The sequence below is a fragment of the Triturus cristatus genome, chromosome 3_1 (assembly GCF_964204655.1).
Source record: "Triturus cristatus chromosome 3_1, aTriCri1.1, whole genome shotgun sequence".
Classification (NCBI taxonomy): domain Eukaryota; kingdom Metazoa; phylum Chordata; class Amphibia; order Caudata; family Salamandridae; genus Triturus; species Triturus cristatus.
Genome location: NC_140583.1, coordinates 255923243 through 255946565, shown reverse-complemented (window position 1 = coordinate 255946565; position 23323 = coordinate 255923243). Strand labels below are relative to the sequence as shown.

The 23323-nt window shown below is 45.5% G+C and overlaps 1 protein-coding gene across 4 annotated transcripts in view; it reads right to left on the bottom strand.

The window, feature by feature from the left end:
• Positions 1-17058, bottom strand: part of PRMT2IP (PRMT2 interacting protein) — a 141590-nt gene extending 124532 nt beyond the window's left edge. For 3 of the 4 annotated variants that reach the window (XM_085643822.1, XM_085643826.1, XM_085643824.1), the window contains exon 1: positions 16399-17058. The gene's annotated coding sequence lies outside the window, so the exon portion shown is untranslated. Of the gene's footprint in view, positions 1-7803; positions 7932-16398 lie in introns of those variants that run through there. The other variant, XM_085643823.1, reaches the window with a different exon arrangement.
• Between the last annotated feature and the right edge of the window lie 6265 nt (positions 17059-23323).

Below are 23323 nucleotides of genomic sequence, written 5' to 3'. Positions count from 1 at the left end.
CTTATGTGGATACAGCTTTGCTTAGTTTCGATTCCAGATTCTGTTCGATGATGTCCCTTGTTATCTGTTCAGGGTGTACGTTCCCTGTTTCAGATTGCACACTGGCAACTTCTTGAAGGCAAGTAACTACATTTTGCAGAATACCAGCTAAGTGCAATACGGAAATTTAACTAGAAGCTCGCCACTGCCCTGCCTTTGTGATAGTACTGATCCTGCACACACTTCTGTCCTGCCATGTGACAGTACTGCTATTGCAGACACCACTGCCCGGGTAAGTGATAGTACTGACACTGCACTCACCATTGCCATGCTATATGACAGTATGACACTGCACACACTACTGTCCTGCTATACGATGTCATAGTAGCGATATTACACACACCACTTCACTGCTATGAGGTCGTACTGTACAGATACTGCACAAATCACTCCCTTGCTATGTGATAGTACCAGTATTGCGCTTACCAATGCCCCGCTACGTCATAGTTCTGATAATACACACACTACACATTGAACTGTCTCTAGAGAAGGACAGAATGCCGAGCACTAGCGAATTCACTTGCCTCTTAAGGTTAGAGGCTTACGACACATTAGGAGGGTGGTGTGGCGGAGCTATGCTGGTGCCACTCCTGGGTTATGCCTAGTCTTTAGAGAATCAGCAGAGGCCAGCAGTGGCCTACTGAGGGTATATGTACCTCCCCTGGCTTGCAGAGAACAGGCATGCACAGACCCTAGTCCACAGCAGCCATCATGTATGTGCTAGTCCTGACCTGCAGCAAACATGCAAGTTCAATCCATGGTCTACAGACAGAGGGTATGTGCTACCTCTGGTCTGCAGAGAAGGGCATAGGTTACTCCTGGTCCGCACAGGATAGCAAATTGCTACCCATAGTCTGCAGAGAATGTCATACACTATCCTGGATTAACAGAAAACATGCATGTGGTGTCTTTAGTCTGCAGCGACAGAGCATGTACCAATTCTGGTCTACATAAGTTAATATGTGCCAGTCCTGAATTTCGGAGAACAGGCATGTGTCATCCCGATTAGTAGAAAATATGTGTTTTCAATGGACAGGATAGAAGCGACATGTGCCATCCATGGTCTGCAAAGTATTGGCATGTGCTACAGCTGGTCTGCAGAGAAAATGCATGTATTATCCCTAGTCTGCAGGAAACAAATACACCTGTGCTACCACTGGCCAGCAGAACAAGCACTGGCGAAGCCAAAAGGTCTTGTGCAATGACGCAGCCAGTGCTGGACTGGTCATATCACTTTTTTCGACTTTCAGGCATGTTGCATGGCAGCTGTATATAGTGCTGTACAACATGGTTGGAAAAACCATTGACAAAGCCAATAGCTCTCTTTTAGGATCAAAAACAGATATTGGAATTTTCTCTGACATTCGTTTAAATGTGTTAGATAGAGTGAGGATACACATTCTAAGTGTAGTTAGTATTAAGGGTGTGTTTGAGGATTTCCCACGGAATTATGAGGTCCATTCTACCACAACCTGCAATAGAACTATGCTAGGGAATATGAGATGTGCAACTCAACTTCACCTGCGTGCCGCCCAAGAAAGGCAACACAGCAACCACCTCAGATGCTGTGCAATGTGCTGGTGACTGGTGTGAGCAACCCGAACGCCACTAGGAAAGTCAAGACACCTGCTTGCCACAGTTCCCAACAACTTTAGGGGTGTGCTCTGAACACCAATGCCTTTTTCATTGGTTTGAGATGGTGGAAGTGTGCAATGAAACGTGAAGTCCTAGTCTGGGGATTTCATAATGGAGGCAAGTTAGGTTCTGCACACAAATAAAGTGTTTTTGTCGGTTAACAGCCACTTTAACTTTGTCAGAGTGCCATTAGATAAAACAGGTGTCTCCAACCTATAAAGTATGTTCAATGAAAATCATCCAGAGCTACTATTAATTATGCTCACACAGAGTATTGGGTAGCGCTAGGAGAACAGCCAAAAGGGGAACACGAGGTGGGGGCACTCTAGGTGTTTGGACGAGAATCCTCACTCACCCGAGGGTGACGTGCTTCATCATTGTGTCCCTCCACACACTGGGGCCGCAAGGTACCCAGTGTGGGCTACAACTAACTTTTCCGCAGGTAAGGAGCAGGAGTGTTTTTGAAAAAGCACGTCTCTATGTATAATCCCTCTAGGGTAAAGAAAGTGAGGGGCAGAGTGAAACAGAAAACGTGGTTTAAAACTATCTCAATCTGGACAAAACAACTTTATTACTATGTCCTAATGGATAGAGGTAAAAAGCATAGTGAGAGAGGGTTATGGATATACACCCTGTATACGGTCAACCCGTTTCTGCCATATGTGACTTAGATGTTCCAGGCATTCGTCAGGACCATAATGTAGTGTCACTCGGCTACATAAACGTGTGCAAATTATAATATCAAAATATTGAAATTATACTCAAGCCTTTATCTTGACCAACAGTGCTCAGTGGATGGTGTGAAGGGAGGTTGGAGCAAAGCAACACGGATGGTGGGAAAGAGAGGGTAGGGACAAAGCAACACAGACGCAGAGTACACAAGGTGGCGGCAAAGCAACATGGACAGCAGGCATGAAGGGTGGAGGCACAGTAAAGTAAAACACCACAAGGAGGGTGGGAAAGGAAAGCAACAATGAAGGCAAGCAACAATGCGGGGTGGAAGGGGACAAACAGCAGAGCAGGACGGGGGGGGGGCAAGATGGACTGCAAACACAAGCACGCTTATGGAGTGCTGCAGCTAAAATAAAAAAGTTGCTCAAAAAGTTTGACCGATGGAAGGGCACTGGGCATGAAAGCAGTACTTGGGCCATGCTCTTGAGGAGGAAGTGTAGCTAGCCAGCATGTGCTAACCAAAGAGAAGCAAGGAAATTAGAGTGATGATAAACACGACCAAATAAATAAAATGTCATGTGCTACCCAACGGATCAGCACTAAACCTAGTCTACAGAGAACATGCCTGTGCTATTATTCCTGGACTACAGAGAAGGAGCATGTACTTTCCCTGGAAAGCAGAATACATGCATGAATCTCTCTCTGCTTGGAAGAAAACGGACAAGTTTTGAGATATTCCTGGCATGAAAAGAAACTTGTAATGGGATACGCAATTACTCCTAGCTTGCTGAAAACATGTTTGAGTCTTTCCTGCAATGCAGAGAACGGGTCATGGTCTGCAAACATGAATTTACTGTTGCTGGTCTGAAGATAATGGGAATGTTTGACATAAGTACACAGGTTTTTCGTGTCCAGAATATAAGTTATAAGCCGCAACCAAGGATACATATAAGCAATTCAATAACTTTCCACTGGTAATGATTGCTGCAAATGGTAAAAGAGTTAGTGTTTCATCTACACCACTCAGTCTCGAGTTGAGAGACAAAATCAAAAATTCCATATTCCTTGTTGACTCACAGCCTAATCCTATACTAATGATTTGGTGTTGGGTAGTACAGAACAACCCACGTAAAACATTTTGCCTGAAGGCGCTGATCTTAGTACCAGGATCTGGAAGAGATGGAAAGCGGATATGATACTTGGAAAACAGAGTTTCAACGCTTAGCGAAAACCCAGAGCGAAGTGTATGCCAATAGATCCAGACAGTGATGTCCTAGTTCAGCTGCAAGCAACTGGCACCCTAGACGAACAATCCAAGCGGCACCCCCAATTTATTTTGACTTTTCTTTGCTAGTTAAGCCCCACTTATATGAGCACCCTAGGAAATCACCTTGTTCGCTACTATAGTTCACTATTCCTGGTTAAAGGGTAAAATGGCACAATATTTTAGACTAATCACCCGGTTGAAAAGGCAATCCATGGGAGTAGTCTTTATACTTTAAAAACCATATTAAAACTGGTGCATCTAGTCTTGATGCGGTCTGGAATAGTGAAAAATGTAACACTTGTATCATTGTGATGCTTAGTGGTAGTGCAGGAACTAACATTTGGAAGACGCATCAGAGGGGGTGGTGCCAGCCAGGATGGCCTTGTGGGAAGTAACTTAGGCCCTCAGACTTACTTTTTACAAATTAATCACTGCACGGGCAGGAGCAAAAAAAAAAAAAAAAAAAAAAAATGTAGTTCCCTGAATATAAGCAGTGGAAGGACACAGGTCATGCACTCAAAAGAATAGTAAAGAAACTATGCTCCAGGGAAGGGACAGCGCATATGAAGCAATCAAATGAAAGGGACAAGAAAGCCATCCAATTGTAAGCAATGGGCTGGCTGTAAACCCACTGTAGGTTTTGGCTACAGTCAACAAGAGGTCTTTCGCAAACAGCTAAAAGCCACCAGTACGCAAGACCTAGAAGCAACAAATATTTGAGACTCATTCCTCTTCAACAGTCCATCAACATCTGAATTTCGTGACTTTCGATGAGTGCTAGGTTTGAGGGATCCGGTGCACCCAAAGTCACCACCTATGCAAACTATTACCAATGGCGTGCAATGCACAGCTCAAGGATCAAATAATAATAGTCAATAAAAGGTGCACCATTGAACAAGGAAAACACGACCCCTTATATAAAGAGGTGAAAAATGGTGCACAAAAGAATTGTGAAATAGTAGACCACAATTAGCTAGTCATTCGGTTAAAAATCTCATATGTATTTGGAGTGATTTATTATAAGAAATTAGCCAACACTCACTCTTACCCTTTAGATCTTATTTTTGTAGTTGTAGTTACAAGGTGAAAATACAAATATAATTGCTTAAGGTTAAACATCGCCTTGGTGGGATGGAACCTGTCGTGTAGTTTGGAGTGGCTAAAAATAGGGGTGTTTAACCTCAGATATCCTAGACCTCGTTATCATGAGCATTATTTGTTTATTTATATGTATATATGTACCAAATGATTCTAGTTTTGGTATATTGTCAGCTCAGGACGGAAGTTGTTAACTGTGTATAATTTTTGCATTTTTATTGTAGAACATTCACTGGTAAAAGAAAATCCTGAAGAAGGCATTTGCCGAACGAGTTGGTGGTATTCCTTATATCACTGCCAGTGTTTTATTCGTAGTAGTTTGATTTTATTATGAATTGTAGTTTGGATTACAACATATGTGAAAAATATAATGTGTTGCTTTATTGTCTCTATCACATCGTATTGTGATCAAATCAATGGAATACAAATTGTAATGTCAAATTTATTCATGTATCAAAAAAGATTATGTTTGAACTGAATTTGTACAAATAATCAATCATTCACAGATGATAAAATTATAAAAAGATTAATATAAAAAGGAGAAAAATATATTTTTTCAAAAAAGATTACAATCAATTCACTTTGTGTGTTATATTATACACTTGTAAGTCCTGAGCTGTGCCACTATTGTGTTTTTGTAATACAGCACTTTACCCGGTGCAACCACCCTTTTTCCAATATAGAAAAATGGTGCACAACCATGGAAATCAGCCTGTACTAAATAAATATTAGATTATTCGACGTACAGTACTGACATTTATAATTGACAAGGTGTGGCCTTCTGGCGCCAATGTTTTATCTCTCACGATCACAACCACTTTAAGTCCTGTAATGAACCCACAGTGTATTTCACAGAACTCTGGTGATCATCTTTTCGCATGTTTTTCCCCCTCCAAATTGTGAAGCTATTAAAAATGCAGATAAATATGCGCTCCATTGCACATTTCAGATTCTATGCTTTACCTACCAAGCTGCGACAAAAAGCAGCCACCCCATACACGCGGCTGTGCACACCCATAAATTACAGCTGCCAGCATAGTCTTTTAATAATAGAGCCGCTGATTCTCTAAAAAAAAAAAAAAACAGGAAAAAAATCCACCAAGGGTATGCAATTTTACCAACTTATGAAATGAATTGACTGAGAGATGTGTTTTTTAAATTACATGCGTTTTATGCTGTTTTATTAGGTCAAATGCATGTTTCTGCCTTTCCAGAGAGATGTTATTTATGAGAAGAAAAGACATTGTCAGGGGCACACAGATTAGTTACAACATTGAATTGGGAGATGCAAATTTACTGCCTCAAGCATTCTGCCAATTCTTAATGCAGCATAAAACCAGATCTCAATATTGTCTGGGATAAGTGTTTAAATAAAGAGCAAACAAAAGACAAACAATTTATAATGGGGTCGTGGTTAGGCGGCAGGTCTGGTCTTTAGCAGGGATACTTTCTCTGTGCTTCTTACTCCGAATCTCAGATTTAAGAGACATCTTTTTTTTTTTTTTTTAAATGCATTTTATTTTACAGAGTTTTATATAGCGCAAACTTGACCCGCACCGGGTATCAGAGCGCTTAACACAGCACCAGTTGCATTACATGAGGACACATTCATTTTTTTTGTTTTGTTAGGCACGGGGAAATTAAGTGATTTGCCCAGAAGCACAGGATGTTCAGCGTCATTGCCGAGACTCGAACCCAGTTCCGACCACCCTAGCCTTTAGGCCAACGCCTCTCTCATCACATAGATTAAGGATCATGTGCCTAATTCTCAAACCTACCCCCGTTAGGAGTGTTCCCACCCGCTGGCATCTATGAGAGGTCCCCCCATCAGCAAAGCTCATGCATGGTCTGCCTTTGCAAGGGATCAGAGGCCGAAGAGAGTTCAGAAAGGACTTAAGCCCCACAGCTTTAATGAGTGGAGAAAAAGACACCCTCTGATGCTCTGAAAAAACCACACTCCCTATAGGCATGGATATCTGATGTATTTTTTTAAGCACAACAACATATCTAACAATAATGTGGTGCACGAGGCCAATGGCGGCGCAAGTCAGGACAGGTAGGCGACAGATAAAGCCAGTAACAGGTGTGTTCATAGGCGCTGCTGTGGGAGATAAAAACTAGGTAACCCTGAAGCCTTTACCCAGTAGTTATTTCATGCCAGGACGAAAGCAAGCAGAGGTTGTGGAGTGCACGTTTCCTCCGATAAGCACACACTCGGCCGGGGTGAGCTGCGTCCTCCAAATAAAGACCCGAGCTGCTGGAGTGCAGACTTTACTACGTGCAAAACGGAGGCGTTGACACCACTGCAAATAATACAGCTAAGCCACTGATGCCTGACACTACCCTGCACTTTCCAGGGTATCACCCCCTTCCCATGTTATTCTCTATCACACTGCTCTCCACCATCCAGAGTATCACCTGCTTGTGACTGCTCACTTGCCTTTGAGATATGCTCCCACAATACTCTCCACCTTCCGGGGTGCAGCCTCTAGGTCTCGTATGCTCCCACTACTCTACACCTTCCGGGGTGCAACTTCTAGGTATTGTATGCTCCCACACTGCTCTCCACCTTCCAAGGTGCAGCCTGTAACTTTCCTATGCTCCCACACTACTCTCTATCTTCCAGGATGCAGCCTCTAGGTCTCGTATGCTCCCACTACTCTCCACCTTGTAGGGTGCAGTCTCTAGGTATTGTATGCTCCCATACTACTCTCCAACTTCCGGGGGGGCAGCCTTTAGGTCTTGTATGCTCCCACACTATTCTCCACCTTGTAGGATGCAGCCTCTATGTCTCTTATGCTCCCACACTACTCTCCAGCATTGAGGGTGCAGCCTCTAGGTATTGTAGGCTCCCACAATACTCCCCGCCTTCCAAGATGCAGCCTGTAGGTCCAGTATGCTCACACAATACTCTCCACCTTCCAAGGTGCAGCCTCTAGGGTGCAGCCCATGGCACCTCCCTGTGTCTCATCTATTAGTGTGCTTCTAGTGCACACTACTGCATTCCGAGATGACCACCACTCACTTCATCAAATCGAGCACTCTTGTTCCAGGGAATAGCCCAAGGTTGGTTCAACTCACACAGTACTTACTCTCCACCACAGGTTACTCTCCTTCACGTCTCAAGGCGAGACAAATCTGCGTGTCCACAGCAGTAGGGAGTCTGCATTTTTTTCTCTCCTGGTAAGGGGGCCCGAAGAGCTCTTTCCAGCGACTCATGACCACATTATATGCTGTTCTGTCCTCGCACTCATGCTTATGGTGCGTTGGGTGCTGGGGTGGATGGCAGGCAGCCAGATTTACCGCATGACTAGTGATCCTTGGGCATGAAGGCAAGTCACAATGCATTCAAGTACCTATTTGTGGTTAGTCTCGTGGGCTTGAGGTGTTACAGGGACAAACTCAGAAGTCATGTGTCAGGAGGCGGGGAAGAAAGAGTAGGGTGACGGGGGATGAATAGACAGACACCCACCTTCCTCACCAAATAGAAAGCCAGGTAATGTAGGCTGGAGTAAGTGACTGCATGTACACAGCAGTATACTTAAGTGGGTGAATAATAAATATTTGAGCCACTATTCAGCCGAAGGCTGATTGCTTCACACAGTGATATAATAAATTCACTGCCATGGATCTGGGGAAGTATGTTACTTTCTTGCCGCTGAACACCAGTCTTTCACCCTCTTTTAAAAATCTCTGGGATAATCAAGTACATCCGTAGAAGACTAATTCACCCTAACTGCCTACATTATGATCCTCCTCTATTTTATACGGCTATACATTTTGTCACCGAGGACCCCTACTGTGCACGTAAAATCTCAATGCACTTACTTTCTATTCAAATGTGGTCCCATTCTTCTGGTAACTGCTAACTCGTATCTGCAAATTACAATAACCACGACAGTACGTCACTATGTTTCATGCACTCCCTATGTAAAGCAGCTGAGCATCCTTTGGGGTTATGTACACACTATGAAAAATCCTACTCGGACACAAGCAGTGACACAAACCACTTGAGCCAGGAAAATAGCAGGTGTTTAGTTTTCATTTGTAATACACTAGATTTCGACCTAAATCTGTTTTTTTGCTCTGACTCGTCAGCAGACTAACACAAGATGTAAATACTCCACTTCAAACAGGTAAACATAAAACAATTTCCAGTCTCAATATTTAGATTTCTGTACAATTTCATCAGCATTCCTGTCACGAGTCAGACATTCGAGGACCCGGATGGAGATTAGCCAAACACACCAAGAAGTCAGAACCTCCCAATAGAGCTGGCAGACTTTAACTGCGTAAGAAACCTTATAGGGTTTCCACCAGTCTCTGCTTGATTGAGCAGTCCAGGTTGTGACCCGAGAACACCTAATCCCTAGCCACCTACGCTGTGTTGGGGTCTGGATAAAAACCGATTCATGTCAAAGAAAGTACCTAAAACATAGGCATCTTTGTGGTCTTCACCTCTGGCCAAACCAAATTTCATATGAGAGAGGACACCTGAACCCCTGGCCCACGGTGCTTCGCTGTGGTCACCGGATAAATTTGGTTGCGATCTAAAAAACAGTTGGAAGTATAAACAACTATGTTGTGCTCGACTTTGGATTAATCATTGTTTGGATCTATTTAACACCTTAGGCGTAGACACATACAGCCTTTTCGTCCTCAGATGACTAAGACAGAACACCTGATTCAGAGGTACACAGGTTATGTTTCGCATTGGATCAGATTTAACCACAAAGATAACACCTAGATTAAGCTTGGCTCTGGGTACAATTTTATTTGACCCAAAGACAGCATATGATCCGTAGGTGTATATCTAATGTTCAGTTCTGAATACATCAATTCTCAGTTAAACAGAAATTTTCAGATGTATGTGTTGTATTGTCTCTGAATCTCTAGACATATTTTTCCGGTCCTTGAGAACACCTCCCCTTAGTCACCCAAGTTGATTTTGGCACTAGATAAAACTGTGTGTGTCAAAGAGAAATCCTGCGGTGTAGGTAGTTAGAGCTTTCACCTCGACAAACCAAACTTTTGAATCAGACAGAATTGAGCTGTGGATTCCTATGCTGTGAAGAATTGAGCTGTGGATTTCTATGCTGTGAAGAATTTGAGCTGTGAATTCCTATGCTGTGATCGTCTGTGAAGAAAGAAATGATCAATTGAGAGAGACCACCTGGTCTGTAGGGGACCATATGCTTTGTTGAGGTCTTGATGAACCATTAACTTGGGCCAGAAAGGGGATCTAACAGTGGCTTACCAACAGTGTGTTCAGCTGCAGTCAGCAGTCAGAGACAGTGCCTGGCCAAAAGCACATCAGTTATGTTTCTGGGTCTGGAGAAAGATTTATATTGCATCTGATTTGGGTGAAAGAGGACACCTCTATGTCACACATTGCCAACGAGACTGGCAGATAGGATTTAAGCTTTAAACATTTAGAGGCAATGACCCGCTATGAAACAGACTTACAAACACTACACAATACAACAAATAGCCGTAATCGTCATGACATGGATCAATTCAGATACCACGAGAGGGCAGAATCTCCAGACAAGACTGCAGGGCCTAGATAACACAAGACTGCGTGACCTAGATTAAGCGAGAGATCACAAAAGGGCGGAACCTACAAACAACAGTGTATGACCTCCATTACCCCATGACCTCCGAGAGGGAGGAATGTGACGCTGGGCCTAGATCAACCTAGATACCACAAGAGGACGGAATCTGAAGATGAGATGGCTGGGCCTACATATCAGAAGAGGACGGAATCTGAATACGAGACTGCTGAGCCTAAATCAAATCATAGATGCCACAACAGGACGGAATCTGAAGATGAGATGGCTGGGCCTACATATCAGAAGAGGACGGAATCTGAAGACGAGACTGCTGAGCCTAGATCAAATCATAGATGCCACAAGAGGACGGAATCTGAAGATGAGATGGCTGGGCCTACATACCACAAGAGGACGGAATCTGAAGATGAGATGGCTGGGCCTACATATCAGAAGAGGATGGAATCTGAATACGAGACTGCTGAGCCTAGATCAAATCATAGATGCCACAAGAGGATGAAATTTGAAGATGAGACCGATGGGCCTGGATACCAGAGGAGGATGGAATCTGAAGACGAGACTGCTGGGTCTAGAGTACCCCACATAGCACAAGAGGAAAGGACCTGAAGACGAGACCGCTGAGCCTAGATCAACTTAGATATTACCAGACGAGGACGGAATCTGAAGAGACTGCTGTGCCTAGATCAACCCAGATAAGACACCACAGAGGACGGGATCTGAAGAGGAGACTGCGGCGACATCTACGACTACATTGTATTACCTGCATCAACCCAGAAACCACAAGATGGCGGAATCTGCCAACCGTGCGATTTGTGTTTTTGTTCAGAGACATAAGAAAACCTTCTGAAATATAATCCCTCTCGCCCTCCCCCCTCCATGAGGAAAAGAAAGGCGAATTACAGCTACGCACATCAAGAATACCCGTTTCCCGTTTAGAAATGCCGACACTCTCTAACAGAGAGCATTGCTTGGGATCCCTTCTGCAAAGTGCCGATCCTCCGAGAGCATTGCTTGGGATCCTCGCTGCAAAGTGCCGATGCTCCGAGATCATTGCTTGGGATCCATGCTGCAAATTTCCGATCCTCCGAGAGCATTGCTTGGGATCCCTGCTGCAAAGTGCCGATCCTCCGAGAGCATTGCTTAAGATCCCCGCTGCAAAGTCCCGATCCTCCTAGAGCATTGCTTGGGATCCCCGCTGCAAAGTGCCGATCCTCCGAGAGCATTGCTTGGGATCCGCACTGCAAAGTCCCGATCCTTCGAGATCATTGCTTAGGATCCCAGCTGCAAAGTGCCGATGCTCCGAGAGCTTTGCTTAGGATCCCTGCTGCAAAGTGCCTATCTTCTTTGTCTGTAAACAAGAGAAGGGACGACACTGTCTGCCCAATCCAGTCCTGCTGCGACTACATGAAACGCTTTGAGTAAAACGCTAGCGGCAAGACATTGCCTCATGCTTGAGGAATCGTCGGTGACAGCGAGGAATGCTGTAAAGTAAATAATCCGCGCACGTCACCAAAACAGCACAGAAAATAAACCCACCCTATATTCGTAAGAACCTAGTAACTGAACTGACCACTGTTGGAACTAATTTCTATGTACTATGTCTTTATTTGTAAATGTCTGACCTACCACCAGCGTTTTTTTGTAGTTTTTTTTCCACAGGTGTCGCACGTAGGGTGTGTTTCCGCGTCAGTTCACATACGCACCAGGCGGTGGCGCTCAACCTCTGTGAAAAGTTATGTCTGAAGGCGAGAGCCGTCAACAGTAAGCCTTTAAGACTCGACTGTTCTGAGTGTCTAATTCAACAAACTGAGGTGCCCACCTACGTATAGTATACCATAACATCTGCGACTCTAATATACACAAAACATAAGTAGCAAGCCCAAGGCATACAGTTATAATTTTCTACGGGTCAAACTGGTCCGCGTGAAAACAGACTAATGTTTTAGTTCCGGCTTTCCCACGTGATTGTGTGATTTTGGTTAAATACATCGATTTACAAACACCCGGACTTCATTTCCACGGACCGAAAAAAGAATTTGGTACCAGTATAAAATTATACAAAAACAAGATTCGCACCACTACCTGAATACATACAAGCACACAAAGATGTGTGCATTAAATAACACAATAGCCCTGTAGCCCTGGTCTGCGTTGCCTCCCTCACCTCTGAAACCGACTTCAAAGCTTTTAAACGCGCACTTAACACCCAGACAGATTATCATTCCGTTTCTTGCACCCCTTTTGAAACCAAACCGTCCTCTGGACATTAAGGCGGTGCGTTTCAACCCGATGTGGGCCTCTTGCTAACCAACAAGCCGGCCCTGGTGTGTAACGATAAACGCCAAGCTAAGGAAGCCATAAATCTTTCCTTTTTGAAAGATTTATGCTCAGTCCTTCTCTGGAAATGGTGCCAGAATCTGGAACTCACTTCCTGCATCCCCCGAACCACCACCTCTTTCTGGACTTTCAAAACAGATATTCAAACGCTCCTCCTCCAAAGGCACTTCCCAGAATAACTCAACACATTTCTTGACCCTTACGGCCATCTAGCACTCACCGGAGATAGACTTTGTAAATATGTATTTTACTCCTGTTTTAGCCTAACGCTGACACTTTATTTTCTTACAATATAAATATGCAACGTGTTTGCGTTGTAACTGCATATATGTATTTTGTTAATGTGATCAGTCTATCATGTGTACCTTTCTAACTGCATATATGTAATTTGTTAGCGTGTTTAGTCTATCATGTGTACCTTTTGTAACTTACCTAGTTCTTTTGTAAAGCGCTCTGACACCTTTGGGTAATGTTTGCGCTACATAAAACTGCATTAAATAAATAAAATAACAGATGCTGGTCCGGTAATACTGCTGGCCGCCCAACCACCCCCTCCCCCACCATCATTTCCTCCTGATCCCGTAGGATGGGCCACCGTCCCACGCATCAGAAGAACAACCGCAGGTGAGAGGTCCTTCTCCTACCTCTTGCAGCCAAGACATGGAACACTCTCCCACTGAACCTACAACAGACCCAAGACCTGCTGACCTTCAGGAGGCTACTCAAGACCTGGCTGTTTGATCAGTAGCGCTCTCCCCCCCCCCCTATGTAGTGCTCTCTACAAATGTTGTTTGATCCCTGCCTCAGAGGTACAATTCAGTTCCAGCCTGCGACCACAAATTATTCATTAACTTTATAACTTGTCTAATTACCGACTTTTGAGCGCCTTCCGCACTCACACAGTACTGGCTACTCACACCCGAACCCGAGGAGTGCCCAGACCCACCCACACAAGACAACCCAAACAAAGGATGCCACGAGATAAATCAGAGTTGATATTTTTTCATCGCCAGATCACACCCCACGATCTCTTCTCACAAGCGATCGCCCCATCTGCAAGGTGAACAATATACACGAACAGCGGCGGATTTCTGGCGTGAACTGTAAACGAGGTGGACAATCTCGTTGTGCGCACCCCCCCCCCCCCCCCGTCCCCAAATGCTATGTCTGTCGGTGAATTCTGCAGGAAGGGAGGCTTTCCCACTACCTACCAGCCTTACATTAAACACCACGTCTCCCCACTACTCGGCTGTCCCTGCAGCCACCCTCCTCCTTAAAGCGCAGCACACCTAGGACGTCTGTATAGAAGCCACTAACCAGTCAGAAACGGTTTCACTAGTGCTTTATGTGCCACGTGTCCCCACAGCGCTACACGAGGCCATGGCAAAGATCGGGACACATGCAGATCTCTGGAGCAGAGATGCTATCCCACATTGAAGTGTGCTACAAATGCACCTATAATCTTTATATATTATAATCTAACATATTGGTATTGTTCCACTGTACTTTAAATGTAATCATATGCATTATTTTTATTAAAGTATCTATATACAGTGTGAAGCGCTTTGTCGCCGAGAGATGTCTTGGTTGCGCTATATAAAAACCAATAATATAAACACCCATCAGCTAAGCTTGAAAAGCAAACACATAAAAATGCAGATGTCTAATGCAGAGGTGTGTGGTTGCGCTGGAAAGAGATCTCTAGAGCGTATTGCGAATGTGTGCGGTGACGTGCACGCAAAGGGACAACAAAAGGCACCAGGCCCCATCAAGTCTGTTGTATCACCTGCTCTGGAGACTGTACTATGTCTCCAACCCGGCCCCCCTCTCTCCGTTTGCACATTTGTAGGCTCGGACAATCAAATGACATAACATGGCATGGGCCTACAGGTGCACCCATTCCTTCCAGGCGCTTTATCAAAAACAGGTGTGGAATGCAGCTCTCATATCGGAGTAAAACTCAAAACGTGAAAAGCAGCGCCCCTCTAGCGTCCAGGCCGAATCACGCGTGACCTGCTGACAAATGCCAGCCCCCTCACTCAATTTATTGGCATCAACTCAAACACCCCCCTCCTGGTCTCAATTTCAAGCAGGTGTGATTGCTGGCACAAACACGTGTAAACTCCCGTGCCCTCCAGCCCTAAAACAACTTGGACCATGTGTGAACTGCAGCCCACTCACTAGAACATGTGTGAACTACCCCAGCCCTCCTCCTGCCAGTGAAACTGGAACTGTGTAAACCGCAGACTCTCCTCTGACCCCTCCTAGGGGGCCGACGGCAAGTCAGTGGAATGCGCTACCAGCATTACCAGCAGGCGCTCAAATAATAAGCGCGGGGGGGGGGGGGCAAGAAGGGGGTGCGAATGCAAGCGCATGAAAGAGGAGAAAAAGTAATTTTACCAGGGCACACCGCGCCAAGAGAGGTGCGGGAGGCGGGACCCATTTTAACATGACCATTGGCACATTTGTGCAAGTGTATTCAATTACCAGGTTGTGGAGGTCGTTCGATAGCACTGTATGCACCCTAATATTCGATTAATGTTAAAGAACGTCATACAGTGATGTGACCCACGAATCTAAAATGACGATTGTTATGAGGCATAACATGAGGATTTTAGAACTTACCGACACAAAAACGGCATGCACCTGCATTTATATCGCAGAAAATTTCATATTTGTTTCACCGAAATTATCCCGGAAAACATCGCTTGTCACACAACTCGTAGCTGCGAAATGTGCGTTAAGACGTGTTACTGCACCTATTGGAAATAATAGGAGCGACTGTAATAGGACCCAAACATACAATTCTGCACGATGAGCACTACCATCCCCCGAAGCTGGCATAACCAGCCGTGCACCAACCAGGGTGAGCGGTAATAGAAGTATTGCACAAAAGAGGTCTGACTGCCAGGTTACCTTCAACCACCCTGATCAGTTGGATATTCGGGGGGGGGAGGGAGAATAGACAAACGGGGTAGAGGCTATGAAAGGAGTTGGCATGTTAACGCTTTTCAAAAGGAGCCTGGCTCAGCCATGAAGTTGTCAGTTAATTGGTGCCAACGCACGTGTATACCACGTTGCCAAGTTCTCTCTCACGGGAAGTCAAATGCACTCCAACCCCCTGAGACTTTCGCTGGATTGGTCTGTCTCCCTGCAAACATTCTTCACTCATTCCAAATGGTTCACGTCCAGTGACTCCAGCGGGTTCGCCTTCGTGTCAAACGCGTAAACTCACAAAATAGTTACATCATTGATGTACATGGACTAGCCCAACACCCCTTATCAACCTGACCATCCCCTAAAAATGTCACGATTCGACTCCATATAAACAAAACTATATCATCTAATATAATAATCCATTACATGTTTTTATAGCGCATAACGTTAAACAGCTCTTCCGACGCTTCACGCACGGTAACCTGCGGGTCAGGAGGCCAGAGAAGAGAAAAAAAACACTTATTGACTGAGAGGTGTTCATCTGCTAATGGAAGAGGGACACAGCCCTCAAGACATTTGGATATTTAGGAAAGGGAGGGTCTGATCACCTCTGTACCCCTTCACAGCCAGCGAGAAGATAAGAAGAACACGGATAAAAACCACTGATCACTGAAAACATCTGGGTGGATGTGCTTTCTAAACACATCTGGGGCAGCTGGGTGGGAGGGCACGTCAGAGCCAAGCAGAGTATGTCCCCGGTGAACTCACTGACTATTTCCAGAACTGCACAACCAACTTCTTGACCTTTAACCCCTGCCCTCCCCACAGCCATCGCGCACTCACCGTAGAGGTTCAGCTGTCCGGAGACCCCACATAGCCGGGCATAAAAGGAAGTTTATTCCTCGCTTGCAAAGCGGGCACCTCCGCGCTGGGGGCAGCTCCTGCTACAGCGATGGTCCTGCGCTGAAACCCGACCACGCCGCATCCATTTTGCCCGCACAAAGCCAAAGAGAAATGGTGACCCCGAGATCATGCGGTCTGCGTCCCCAAGGGTTCAGGTCAGGGGGAACCCGCCTCAGTTGCGCTCCTCCCCGGTGCCATGTGCTTGTGGAAACCAGCCCTCCCCGGCTGGAGCTGCTGCTGTGCGCGCCGGCACCTCCGGTCCCATCCACGGCTTCAAGGTGCGCCCCCTCTTCCCTCACAGGCCCCCCGCTCGATGCAGTCCCGGGGCTGAAGGCACATCCTGTGCGAGGCGCGGAGCAGCCAGTGTGCCGAGCCCGGGAGGCAGCAGAGCTCGGGTGGGCGGGGAAGGAGGAGGGCGAGGAGGGGCAGGACGTGACCTCACCGCAGCGGCTCGGAGGGAGAAGCGAGACTGCCTGCCGTTCTCTCTCCACCTAACACAGACGACTTCAAGAATGTGGGAGTCACGAGAGCAGCCGCGGGAAGCAGGCAGGGGGAGCCCCGCACCACAGCATCCTTCCGGGGGTCCCGGCACTGCAAACTTTCAGCTGCAGATTCTAGAGGATTTCTGCTTGAACTCTGCTCATAAAAATAGACCCAAATATTGAACTTTTACCCTAAAGTATGCAGACGCTGAGAATCGAAGATAAAGCGCCTACGCAGGCGCCGGCGCGCAACACCCATTGGACTCAAAGGGCTTCACCCCCCCCCCCCCCCCCGTCGTGTGTGGCAGCCCGGGATGAGACACCTTCCTGGGCAAAAAAGCAGCCGCACCCGAGCACTTCACAGGTCTTTAAAAGACCATTTGCATGTAAATGAGGCCTTGTTGCTGTTTCACCCCTTCTAAGAGCCCCTGCAGCTCCACTCTGCCTATTGCTTAAAGTTCAGCTCCCCCCCCCCCCCCCCAAAAAAAAAATTGGCTCTAGTTGCGCCCCTGGCAGGCGGCGTTGCAATGAGGGACTAGGAAGATTAAGCCTGTCCACTAATCACACTGCATAATTAATGAAATACGCCTTCTTGAGTCAGGTATAAATTAGGAACAATGAAGGTTTATTAAAAGTTAAAGCTCGTTGCAGAAGGGAAGGGGATGAGCATAAAGCTCAGTTAAATAAAAAATGTCAATAGCAATATGAAATGCAGAATGAAGTGAGTTAAGGCCTTGATAACATAAGTCTGCTCCCTAAGAGACCGGCAAAGCAAGTCTGGTCTGGCCAAGACAAGACTGGCTCACTTCCAAAATGAGCCCTCTTATATAGCAAAATACACAGCAAAAATCATATAAGCAGCTGGAGGTGGGTAAAATACTAACCTGACTCAACAAATCACAATCCAGAATAAAACCAGCAATACCAATAAATGAATAATTATTAATCCCTAAACCAGTTCAGACATCGAGGCGGAGGTGGGCACTGTTACTTGAAGAAGCAGCAGGCTGCAGGCCTCTTAATATTGGCAGTGAGGTGCCACCAGTAAAGTAAAGCAGACAGCCTGGACACTGGAGATTCTTACTTGTGTTTTATTTCCCTGACATTGAGGAGCTGGACATTGTGGAGTTGAAAGGATATCGTTTCTCTGCTGGTGCACTGGGAGCCTGTTCGCCTGCTGGGACTGCGAGGTCCAGGGTGCGTTGCTGTGTAATCTGGTGAGCACACCTGGTCACTCTTCCTGGCCCCTCCTCTTTTCCATATATAAATCCACGCCTACTACCGCGTAGCGGGACGAAGCCCGGGCAAAGGGCGGGCCCGTTTAAGCCCGTTCAAGCACGGTCAAGACCGGACCGGGCCCCGTCCCTTTCTTGTATCACTTCACTCTGACTGTACCCGAGGCAACCAGCCATTATGGACACTCGAAGCAAACTACCGAGATCCCAACCGAAAGTATCTGGTACTTTGGACAATTTTATTATTAGGGCTAACTCTGTAATTCAGGGGGAATTGAATATGCTTGAAAGGCGTTTATCCGATGGGATTGCCAGTACGCGTAGGTCGTCTTTGGGCTTAATCGCGTCCGTAGGCTCCCCATCTAATTTTGATGACTCGCAGGTAGCATTAATGGACAGTATTGATCACACAATTGAATCTGTACTACATGATTTAAGATCTAGTTCCCCCTCACGTAGAGACACTCTCCAATCCATTCCCGAGGCTATTGACCAAATCACGCAACCCTCATTGCTGGACTTGATGCTGAATCGAGCCCAGTTTACTAATGAGGGTGCTCTCCCTAAAAGAAAACGTGTGGGGATTATCAAGAAAGGGAAGAAAGCCAGACTTGATAGACCTTATACTAGTACTGCCAATGTATCTATTTCAACACGTACTAGGTCTACTCAACCCATTAATGGTATTTCTAAATCTCCATCGGAACATACTTCACCGCTACTTAATACTCCCATATCTGTTTCTGACCGTGATCCGGAACACGATGAGGGGGATGGCCGACTCACTGACATTATAAATACTGCCCTTAAGGGACTTCTTACCCCACTGCTTGTCAGGTTTGATGCAATTGATGCAAGGCTCAAGGAAATAGAAAGGTTGTAACAGCCCCCGTTAATCTATTAGAAAGCAGAGGCAATTCACATGTTGTATGTGAAGCGTGTAAGGCCGAGTTAGGTGCTACAAACTCTCTTCCCAGGAAGGACATCCCTCAACCTAGAATTCGAGAATCAACTTTAAGAATCCCTAAATTTATACCTAACACTTGCTTATACCTTCTGCCCTCCCAAATACAACCCCTGTGCCTGCTCAATGCCAATCACAAACCTTAACTAATAATTCTATTGCAATATCTAACTCAAATCATATAGATGCGGGCCAAACTTTTAAGGACCCAGGAGCTCATACTCACCCAAATATGGCCCTAACAAATAGGAGAAATATAATTAATCTTCCACCAGAAGCCTCACCCTATGTTGTTATCTTAACAGGCGTTCCAGAACTTACTAATCCTGAGTCTGAATCCTATGCTTCTTTAAAAAATAAAGTCACTAATTGGCTTAATAAGCATAGGCCTCTCCCCCCAAATATTAGGTCACAGGTTCTAATGGTTAGGAGGGTTCCTTGGTTGGGAAGCACCATGAAGAATATTAAGGGTGACTGTATTTTGGTCAATTTTAGTAATTGCCTAACAGCTCCCTATATTCTCAACTGGATCGGTAGCAACGGTACCTCCCTTATAAACCCTTTACCTCTCTCTTCCTTTTATCCCCCAATTCACACTCCCTTCCAGGTTGAGTCGGATGGCAATTGGTCTAAAGTTGGGGGCAATCGGTATAGAGGTAGGCTGAGGCATACCCATATTGACGAGCCTCTACGTCCCGATTATTCAACCTTTAATAGGTATGCCTGTCTTGAAGATGTAGATTGACTCCCTCAGGAGGCTTCCATTTCTGTTTTGCCATCTGTAGTGCACTCACTTTCCAAATTCCAGCCTATTTCCCCAGCCCCTCCTCTTGTTCCTACCACTATTTCTATTCGGTCGAATCTGTGTGATCCACCTGCCTCTAAAATTCCAGCTGTCGCTTCTAACTGTATAGCTAGACAGAAAGTCCTCTCATGGAATATAGCTGGGTTATCCAGCAAACTTGATTGTCCAATATGGGGTTCTTTTATAGATCTACATCAAATATGTTGTTTTCAAGAAACTTGGGCAAGACAGGATTACCATCGAATAGGCTTTGCTACTTATTCAATTCCGGCTGTTTGGGGTGGTCGTGGCCGCCCCTCAGGCGGTTTAACTACCTGGATTGCTACTTACCTGGGATGCACTGTTACGAACCTTCCAACTGGCTCTGAGGATATTCTATGTCTGTTATTGGACTGGGGCCTAGATACTAAGCTGGCGGTAATTAACGTTTATGCCAGACCCGTGAATTTTTGCGCGGAATCCCGGGTGATCGATGCCCTGTCAAATTTCTTAACTGGAATACCTGAACATATAATGCTCCTTATAGCTGGTGATTTCAATTCTCATTTTAAACCACTTGAGGGTTTGGTGGACCAAATAAATCTAGAAGAGGACGAAATCTGGAACATTCCCCAGGTTGTAGGCCCAATGGCTAGGGCCTGGGCCCCCCTGGCTATCCAGATTACTTCCATGACAATGGTTCACTCAATTAGGGCCTGTAATGGACGAACCATTTCAGATAATTCCCCAAGGCCCACTTTCAATAAACCAGGCAGGGAGGCCAGACTCGATTATATCTTTGTTCAAGCCAAGGAATGGAATAGAGTCCTCGATTTCCAAGTCATCCCAAGGGGGGAGAGCGACCATAACCCTCTTATACTGGATGTTTCCCTATCGGGTTTGAGCCCTTTAGATTTAGCGTCACCAGTTAATATGGAGCCATCAGGCGCGGCCATCCTTACAAATAACAAACGGAGAATTAAATGGAACAAACTGGTTTGCAATCACAAAGAATTATCCAGAGTTTATGCTGTAGTGGCCTCTGCTTTAAATAATGTAGTAGAGACTCTAGAGCAGTATCCCTTCTCAAATTACTATGAAAAATTGGCTAGTGTTAATCAGGAATTATTTTCCATATTGTCTGGTTTGTTTAATCCAATTGTTCCCTGTAAAAAGAGATTGGTAAACCGGCCTAATTGGTATAACAAGACCTGTAGACTGGCCAAGAGTGATCTGCTCGATGCCATAAAGAAGAAAGTCTCAAAGGCTGATATCCAACACAAGAGACAGACTTACAGATCCCTGATACAACATGCTAAATTGGAGTGGGCTTCAGAAAATTGGGAAAATTTAACATCAGCTTTAAAATCTAGAGATTCTCGGAGATTTTGGTTGATCGTATCTACTAGCACAACCGAACCTCCTGCAATTGCTAAAAACAACATTGCCCCAGAAGTCTGGGAAAATCATTTTAGCACTCTTTATAGGGGGCTAACATCTGCCTCGGCGGCCCCATTATATGCTGTACCTAGTCAGGCTCAAGTAAATTTTACGTTAAGCGAGATTCAGCTTGCAATTTCTCAGCTTCCTGTAGGCAAAGCACCAGGGCTGGACGGGGTACCAGGAGATTTGTATAAACATGAACCCAGAGTATGGGCACCTTATCTTACACTATTATTCAACGCTATCCTTGATGGTTTGCCTGTCCCTTTCACATGGCTTGGAGCCGAAGTTGTGCCTATTTTTAAAAAAGGGTCCCCCCTGCTTCCGGGAAACTACAGGCCTATTAGTTTAATAGATGTTGCCCAGAAGCTTTTCTCGAGGTTGATCTTGGATCGTATCATGGAATGGATTGAGACCTCTGAGATTCTGAGCAACTATCAGGCCGGCTTCCGTAAGAGCATTTCTACAACTGACCAGATCTTCAGACTGTGTATGCTCTTCTGGAAAACAGTAAAGATAGAGGGGGGCTCCCTCTACACAGTCTTTGTAGATTTGCGTGCGGCTTTTGACTTAGTTCCCCGCACAAAACTATGGACTGTGTTACAAGATCTAGGCCTTCCAGGCCCACTTTTGCATATACTAGTTCGCCTCCACACTAACAACTATGCAAGGGTAAGATGTGGTAGAGATGGTAGCCTTTCAGCCAGATTCCCCGTCGATAGAGGGGTAAGGCAGGGTTGTGTCCTGGCACCCACGTTGTTTTGTCTATATGTAAATGGCCTTATCTCCCACCTAAATGACGTACCTAATAGAGATGCTCCACGGCTCACGGGCTCTGGCATCTCTGCCATCATGTTCGCCGACGACACGTTGCTCCTAGCTAAGACCCCTATGGGGCTTCAACGTGTCTTGGATGGCTTCGTCTCTTTTTGTACTGACCGGGGGCTAGAGATCAACACAGCTAAGACTAAATTTATGATCTTTAATCCCCCTAGGTCCCTTCGCCCTAATCCCACCATAAATGGAATTACCCTAGAGAGAGTCCATACTTTCGAGTATTTGGGACTAACTCTGAATGAAAAAATGACTTGGTCCCATCACCAGATAAAAGCAAACTTAAAGTTAACTCAAAGAGCAGGTGGAATTCTGAAATTATGGAATCAATCTATGACTCATCCTATTGGTCCGCCGCTGGAAATTTATAAAATGCAGGCACGTGGGGCTCTAATATATGGCGGCGAACTATGGGGCATTGATTGTGCCGTTGAAATTGCAGCCACGGAAAACAAGTTCCTACGGAACTTGGCTGCACTTCCATCTAGTACTCCGTTACTCCCCTTAAGGCTCGATATGGGACTGAGACCAATAAGGGAGGAACTAGGTGTGAAGCCTCTAACTTTTTGGAGGCGCCTTTGGACAACCCCTGAACTCTTGAGTTATCGTTCCGAACTTATGGAACTCTACCTTCATCCAGCTCTAGGCAATATTCCATGGCTTAAGTACGTCAAGTCTGAACTTTTTAGGTTGGGCCTTGCGACCCTTTGGACAAAACCTTTAGAGGCCTGTGCAACTATATCCCGCAAAGAACTCGTTGCACTTTATCATAACTCTAATCTTTCGGCATCTTTTGCAAGCGATACTCTGGGATCAATGACCACTACTTTTTTAACTATGAAGGACCACTATAAATTGGAAACTGTGTTAAATGACATAAACCCCATCGCCCTGAGAAAATTATTCTTACAATGGCGATACAATGCGCTTCCAATTAGAGCCCTCACTAGTAAATGGCACCCGCCTACTTCTAAAAATTGTCCTGCTTGCTCCTGCGAGCTGGAGGACGATATTCATTTAATGTTTTTTTGTCCCTCCTACATTAAATCTAGGAAGAAGTGGATCGTTCCAATTTGCAGGAACTGGGGCTTTAGGCACCACTTAGATGCCTATAGGCTGCTGA